Here is an 8,942-nt window from a genome sequence, read left to right as displayed (position 1 = left end):
TATTATGGCTTTTTAGCCATTCTGTTGCATACCTGGTTGACATTATGTGTCCCATGGTATGATGGCCCGAGACACAGATGTGTCCAGTGCTAGTGATACCCGCTTATCCAGTCCAGTTAGTCTGTTATAAGTTACTTAAGCATTGAAAAGTATTAATGAGATTAAATATGTATTGAAATGAAGTAAGGAAATTGAATATCAAGATAAAGAAAAAGAAAGATCCCAATAAAATAAATGTTTCCAAAGTTCTAGGAAAAAAAAAAGGAGAGATATTTAAAATCACTATGTGATTAACTAATAAGGTGTTAAAGAGTTGATAGCATAAATCTTACTTAGTTTTAAACTAATCCATACTTCATTAAATATGCATTTTCCTTATAATTACTACAGCCATGAAATTATTACTTTTATTTGTAGATTATATCTTCATTGTATTATTGCACTACTAAGCCGAAATGCTTAGCACATTGGTTTTTCCATGCATAGATACTGGAGATAAAGCCTAGTAGACATGAGACTAGGATTTTGGAGTCCGGATATGCACTACTGTCCAGTGTGTCACCTCACTCCTATAGTGCATTTTGGTAGGGTCCGCCAGGCCATATGAGTTTATTTTTGTACATTGTAAATATTCAGTAAGTTGTAATGCAAATTATGAGATTTGTATAATTAATTTGTACATCATGTAAATTAATAAAATTTGTAAATTCTATGTATAATATGAGTTGAGATTTGATATGGATGAATATGCAAAATTTATGGAAATGAATGTGAATGAGAAATGATTTTATGATTTGATATTATGGAATGAATGAAAATGGAATTGAGATTATATATGAAAGTATTTCAAGCAGGTGACTGATAAAACAGAACAAATCTTAATAAAATAAGGGAGACTCCGTCAGTTTCCCCATTTGAATATTTTGATTTAATTAATAATGAGATCGAAATTAATAATGGATAAAACAAGATAAGATAAGGTGCTCCGGCACAGAGTGTAGCATTCCTTGCTCGGCTATACTGTAGATCGGGTAAGGGGTGTTACAAAAACACAAAACTGCAAAAAGAAAAAACAAATAAGATAAAAAGAAAGGAGGATAGCCACCAGTGAGAACCCTCACTGGTGGCCCCAAAAAGAAGAACAAAGAGAAGAGAAGAAGAAGAATATGTAATAAATAATTCAAAAAACCTTTACTAACAAATTCAACAATAATTTATATCACATGGAAATAAAATAAAGTAAATAAATAACGAAGAATAAACATAATCATAAAAATAAAAGTAAATTTAACTATATCCTCTTGTTTTTTCAAATGATTCTAAGAACACTGCATTAAAGGAAAGGAGTTAGCGGAACAAAAAACACAATAACAAAAGTTGAATAAGAATAATAATAAAAAGAAAAAGAAAAGGTTTTAGAAAAGTGGATTTGGGAAAAAGATGAATATTTTTTTTTGTGCATATCTCCACATAATGGAGAATGAAGACTCACATAGTTCAGTCTCTTATGAAAGAATTTTAGGAAAATAATTTTAAAAAATTGCTATTGAGAGTTTGATAACTTAGGAAATTATACGTAAGAGAATTCTAGAAACAAAACCCTGGATAACTTCATTACACTTCAATGGAATGCCTAGAACTTGCCTAAGGTAATTATAAAACTTACAAAGGAACTTCAATCAATCGACTGGACTCCTAAAAATTCAAATTGAGTAAACCTCCAAGAACATAGAATAGTGATAGACAAACCAAAGAGTAAAACTCCTCTTAACAAAGGTTTAACTTCTGAACCTAATGATTTTGTTCAGCAAAAACTAAATTTTAGTAGATTTGTTTTAGGACCTTAGAATTTATACCTAATCAATCTAGAACTAATATGAATTTTGCTCTAGAAACCAAAGAAACAAAACACTAAACAAAGCTTGAGACTTATCTTTGTCACTTTTTTTTCTAAGCCTAATTTTAGTATTCTATTTATAGCTATTGGTTAGACAACTATTCAGAAAAAAATTTTGAGTCTAAAATCAATCTAGATTAGCAATTTTAATGCCTAAAAAAATCTAAAGAAAAAGAAACAAATTTGAATTATTTAGGAAGCATTTTAAGCAAAACAGGACATTTTAATTTATAAATGAGAAAGGTGAACTACATAAGAAAAAGAGGCCAAAACTTTGGCTATAAGAAATTGGGTCAAATCACTTTGGTTTGGAGATAAATTGCCAAAGGCAATAATAAGGTGTTTGAACTACTCCTCAAGGAGCAATTTTAGGATGCTACTTAATGTGCTTAAAATATGATGAAAAAATAAGATCATTTTGGTAGTTAGGAAACATCAAGGGAACTCAAGTATGTTAGAAACTAAAAACTAGGGATAAGAAACTAAGAATCAAAACAATTAATAAGAAAGATTGAAACATGATACGATAAACTTGCAACATCCCTTTGATAAGTGATGACCTCACCATAAAGAAACAAACAAGGATGGTGATTCAAGTCCTTTTGATAAGTCTAAGACGCTATAAAAGAAACTCAATCAACCAAGATAGATACCACAATCTTGAAGATTAATAAGTCAAGGAATTTGCCACACTTGAACACAAGTCATAAGAGAAGTAGCCTTTATTAATAATCAAACTAAACTTTAAAAACAAATTACAAAGAAAAAAAATCCTTATAAGCAAGTTCTAGGCTAGAAATAGCCTTTTAATATTAATCCTACTAGGAAAATAAAATACTACTTGTGCTAAAATTTCTTTTAGAAAAAATAGGAAAAACCTAAAAGTTAGTAAATATCCCTAAAAAGTAGAATAGACCTAAAAGTTAGTAAATATCCCTAAAAAGTAGAATATAACTTCAATGAATTAGGCCACAACTTAGAAAAACCTAAAATCAAGCTTAAATTTATCCGTTATAGTTGCTAGCCAAAATCCATCTTCATTTAAGAGAATCTTATTGGTCAAAGATGCTAAGTTGACTTCTAATCCATATAGAAACATCAAAAGTCATCCAAAAAATAATAGAATCTCTCATATATAGCTTCTAAAAGTGAACAAATAATAGCTGAAAATACTTACAAATTTAACATAACAAAGGCCCAATCTTTTTCCTTCTTCCAATCTCTAACCTTCCAAATATGCCACATTGAATTAGAGTTAAACTTCTCCATTTGGGCTTGGCCTTCTTTACCCTAATTAAACCTAATCCCTTTAATCCAATCAAGTCCAAACTCTTACATTCCATGGATGCACAATGTTTCTTCCACCTCCTATGCTTATGAACACCATCCTTCCAGGGTCTATAATTGATAAAAAATTTGGCCTCCGTGATGCAACACATCATATATTCCCCCCCCCCCCCTCTCCACATTTGAAAAGGATTTGTCCTCATTTTCTCTTATCAAACATATCATGATCTCTTTGTTTCAATGGAGGAATTAAAGATTCAAACATATTTGATTCAATAATAGGTTTCTTTGCATTTCTAAGCACTTTTCATAAAATGTTGGTTGACAGTTATTAGCACCATGCCACACATCTCTTTTTCCATGAAGGGCCTATAAGTTGAAAAAGAAAATGTTATCTCATTATGAATGGTTAGAGATATAGTAGTTATGATCTCATGTTGCTCTTCATCGACTTGTGTTTTTGGCTTCAAGGTAGGATGGATTATGATTAGCTCCCCCACATTTGCATGTTCCACTTTGCTTTCCTCCATGGTTGCCTCATCCTCTCTTACTTGTGAACTCAAGGCAAGCATATCACCTTTATCAACATGTATAATACATTCTTCCATAAGGTTTTATTGCCTTTCTTTTTTTCAATTATGCTTCATGCTCATCCTCAATTTCTTATCATGAATATTGTCTCCTTTCCTTTTATGGTCACATCTATTGTTGGAGTGTGAGAGCTTGTTTCATTCATGGGTGTTGAATCCTCTTTTGAATTGGCCTTTGGTGATGTGGAAGTTGAATTGAATGTGTATGCACCATGTGCACATCACCACTCTACCTTATATGCAAGTTGAATCAATTTATCTGAAGACTCAAATGGTTGCAACTTCACTATTTTTGCAATATCATACCTCAATTTTACAGAGAATCTCGCAGTTGTTTGCTTTTCAGTCTTTTAAAAATTATAGCACTCCATGAACTCCATCAAGTATTCTTCTACACACTTGTCACCTTACTTTAAGTTATGAAGCATATTCATTCTCTCCAAAGCTTGATTGATGTAGTGAAGTTGCAACAACACCTCTTCATGACCTGTTATAAATATTTTTTTTTTGCAGAATACTCCCTCACATATTTCACTCTTTCAAAGTGCTACAAAACCCTAAGCTTTGACACCAAACTGATGTGTCTAAAACACAACAAAACAATAAGATTATTTTTTTAGCTAGAAAAAAACTGAAGGAACTCAAGTATCTAAGAAACAAAAGATTAGGAATAAGAAAACCAAGAATTGAAATAAGTAAATAAGAAAGGTAGAAATAAGAAAAGATAAACTCGCAAGATCCTTTTAATAAATGATGGCCAAGCCAAAAAGAAACAAGCAAGGGTGGTAATTAAAGTCCTTTTTATAAGTCCAAGACGCCACAAAAGATGCTCAATCAACCATGGTAGACACCCCAATCATAAAGATTTATAAGTCAAGGAATTTGCCACACTTGAACATAAGTGATAAAAAAAAGTAGCACATATTGAATAATCAAACAAATTTAAAAAAACAAATTAAACACAAAAAAGCCTTTATATAGGCAAGTTCTAAACTAGAAAATAACATTTTAATGCTAATCCTACTAGGAAAATAAAATACTTCTTGTGCTATAATTTCTTAGAGAAAAGAAAAAAGGAAAAACTTAAAAACTAGAAAATATCCCTAAAAAGTAGAAGATATCTTGCATGAATTAAGGCTACTACTTAGGAAAAAACTAAAAAAAGGCACAAATTTGTCCATTATAGTTGCTAGTCAAAATCCATCTTTATTTAGGAGAATCTTATTGGTCAAAGATGCCAAATTGACTCGTAACTCATATAGGAAATAAAAGTCATTAAAAAACATTAAAATCTCCCATATATGAGCTTCTAAAAGTGAATAAATAAAAAGTAAAAATAGACTAACAAATTTAAGACAGTAAAGGCCAATCCTTTTCCCTTCTTCCAATAAAAATTTTACCCCATCATATAGTACATCATTACTGCCAAGGGTGGTAGATGGACACCAAACCACCATGCTTCCTAGGGGAAGCACTAACCTAGGTGGTTAGGGAAGGAACCACTACCCAAAATAACTTTAAAGTGATTCCATTTTATTGGTTTGACCCGTTAACTTAACGTTAATCCTTAAATTAATGAGTCAAGTTACCATTTGGAGTGGATTTTTATATTTTCCAACCTCCTCCTCCTTTATTGCCATAACTATTTTTGTGATTGAATTTGCCTTTAAGGCTCAAAAGCAATAGGTTATCTTAAAAAGGTAAGGCCTAAGATTTTATTTCGAGTATACATCTTCAAATTCACCAAGGAACTGAAAGAGACACGAATATCCCCACTTGCTTAGTTGAGACCACTGGAGCATCTAATGAAACAAATTGTTGATAATCTTCTTCTCTATAATGCTCAAAGTTAAAGATTTCAACAACTGATATTACTCGTTGTCTTGAAGTTGTATCATAAGGTTTTCTTTCTTTCTTAGAGTCTAGTATGTCTCTCTATTATTGCCATTGAGGTTTATGCAACTCATGAAGCAATCACATTTCTGTTGGATATTGGATTACCATTTGCTGTATTTAAAAAATACTAGCATAACAATATTTGTGAATGTTGTAAGATTCTTTAATGGGAAGATCTTTGAAGAGCATAGCATATGAGGTAAAACTCTTTCTATGCCTCAAGCTTAGTTGCAAATAGGCTGCCCATATGGCTTATTCAATTAATCCTTTTGATGTTTAGTTAGAAGACCCTCCCTTGGTTTGATTTGCTATTTCCAAAGCTTCATATTCCATTACAAATACAATAGCCTAGATAACTTCTTCATCTAATCTTTTTGTTATTTGGTTAAAAGATGCTCATTATATTTTGAAAGATGTTTTACTAGTTATTGATACATACACATTATCAAGCAATGTGATGCAAAGGCTGAAAGAGTAATATCTTTTGACTATGTGTTTATTCTGGACGTTTTAGTTTTTTGGTATTAATAATCATGTGGATGTTCATTATTTTGGCATTGGTTAAAAACCCCATAATGAGTTCATTATTTTGCTTAGGCTCATGGAATTAGGGCTGGGTATTTCCCAATTAATTTTAAGGCTTGGTTTGCATGGTTTCCATCCTGCTTGTATTATCCCTTTCTTGGTTATACTTTTTATGCACTCTTGACTAGGTTTTCCTAATATTTTATTAATGAAATTATCTTACTTATACAAAAAAAAAATCTCTGTAACACCCCTAAGTTCGGTAGTGCGTTCTACTGCTCCGGTGACCAGTGCTGTCCGGACAGTTAGGATGCCTAGAACTACACTTCAATATGAATGAGGAGACATAAATAATGAAATACAAGAAAATAAAATACAAGAAAAATAAAGGAAAAATGATAGCAAAGAAATGTAACCAAGTTAAGCGAGTCGATAACCCTAGCGATGGGTGACCGCACCGGGAAGTCACGGCGTGGACTGTTGACTAGCCCTGGACTGCGGGGAACCCTGGAAAACATTTTTAGGACTTAAATAGACCCTTATTGAAGAATAAATATCATTAGAAAGATCAAAGAAAAATTAAATAATTAGTACAAAGAAAAGTGAGAAATCGAGAAAGCAGGACAAAATACGATTATTCTGAAAAATTGGGAATGCCACCCGAACAGGGGCATTATGGTCATTTGATATCCCGAAGTGTCTTTTGACCTAAATGTCCATTAAAAATAAATAATATTACACTTAGAAAATGAAATGAAAAATTAATTTGGTGGTACCTAAAGTAAATAACTAAAATCATGGGTTAATGTGGGATTAAGTGAACAATTAGATTATTATATGATTAAGTGACTAAGTGGACCACTAAGGGAATTAATTAAACACATAGTGGGACATGTGTACACTTAATAGGCAGCTGAATACTTCATCTTCTCCATTTCCATAAAACCAGCCGAAATGAAGAGGTGAAGAATTCCACCATTGACGTTTTCTTCAAGCTCCATGCACCTCCCCATTTTCAACTCCAATCACCTAGGGTTCTTCATGAAAGTTTGTCTACACATCACAAGGAAGATATTGATACCAAATTTGAGAAGTTTGGTGAAGGTTTAGCAAGTTACAATCAAAGGTAAGTTTACACTTTTGAGAATTCATTTGTTAAACTTTATGTTCATGTTATGGGTGTTAGTTTTGTGAAGGAAATTTTAAAGTTTAAATAGTTATTGAGATAGCCATTTTTGGACAGCCATGGGGTCACACATTTAATGATTTATTATGCATATAATTGATGAGAAATAATGTTGATCATGGTGATTTAATATCCTAGTGAATTATTTCACATATATATAGTGATTTATGCACTTGGATGGGAATTGGTAAATTGTAGGGCACTTTGATGTTGAAGGACAATTTTCGGCAGCTTGGGAACACTTGAGTAAATGTATGTATTCATGGAAGTGTAGGCAGAATATTGACCTAGAAGGATTGATGGATATGTATGTAGATTGATATTGTAAAGTGTATGTAAGATTTGTAATGGTTAGGTGTGTATGTAATGGTACTTAGAATTTGTAAATGTGAATTATATTTGGTGTGTTGAGGGTAATTGTAATCTGCCCAAAGTAATGTTAATGTAAAGTAGAATATGCTTTTGGTATTGTACCAAAACAGATTGGTAGGGAAGTGAACAAATTGCAAGGTAAATGTGTGTGATTGATGTGTGTTAAGCAAAGTAACCAAGGGCAGTGTACATTTTAGCCAATAAGTTTAAATGTGTAATCTCAATTAGTATGAGACCAATTGGAGGTAGAACTAGGCACAAAATGTGCCAACTTTCATTGAGAAAACATACCAAAATTCTGCTTGCAAGGTGACCTAAGAAAATGACCAATTCGGATTAGGTGCAATTAGGACCTGAAAAATGACCAATTGGGCAGCAGTGAGTGTTTAGGCCATAACTCACTCAAAACAGGTCCAATTGACCTGAAATTTTAACCATGAATAGTTAAGACCCATACCTACAAGTCTTATGAAGACACCAAAGCCCAGAAATGACCATAAGCAAGTCAAACAACTTGCACAAGTTCGGGTCCAAAAACTGGCCGAACCAGAGTTGACCAAATTGACCTAAAAATGACCTAATTTGATACCAATTGACCAGCAATAGTATAATGACCATAACTTGGTCTACTTAACTCGGATTGACCTAAAATTTTGCACCGCGGTCCATAAGACCTAGATCTACAAGTTTGTAGTTTTGACCGAAGCCCGAAAACCGAGGGAACTAGGCCGTCCGGCTAGGTCAAACCAGTGTCCCGGAATCCAGCAATTTGCATTAAAATGCACTAAACAAGGAAATGACTTTGGTAAAACGTACCAATCCTAAAACCCTATCGAATGTGACATATTAATGACATTAAAACCTAATTTACCTAGAAAACATCGAGGGTCGGTATATTAGGTGATTAAGCAAATAAAGGTATTCAGTGAATTGTTTATCGAACATTATTGTTAGAGGCAAATTAATTTAGCACTAAAACACTTCAAATTGTGTTTCTCAGTTACTAAAGACTCAGGAAAAGGGAAGGAAACACTGAGTCCAGACCAGGAAGACAGTCATCAGAGGTTTGTGCACAACGGCTATTTCTTTTGAATTTTTCAATTGAAATGAATTATGACTATTGTACATTATTGTTTTAAATTGTGTTTGTGCACAACTAGTTTTCAACTGATTTTGTTCTGAATAATAT

Source organism: Hevea brasiliensis, chromosome 2 (genome assembly GCF_030052815.1).
Source record: "Hevea brasiliensis isolate MT/VB/25A 57/8 chromosome 2, ASM3005281v1, whole genome shotgun sequence".
NCBI lineage: Eukaryota > Viridiplantae > Streptophyta > Magnoliopsida > Malpighiales > Euphorbiaceae > Hevea > Hevea brasiliensis.
Note: the sequence above shows the minus strand (reverse complement) of the source record.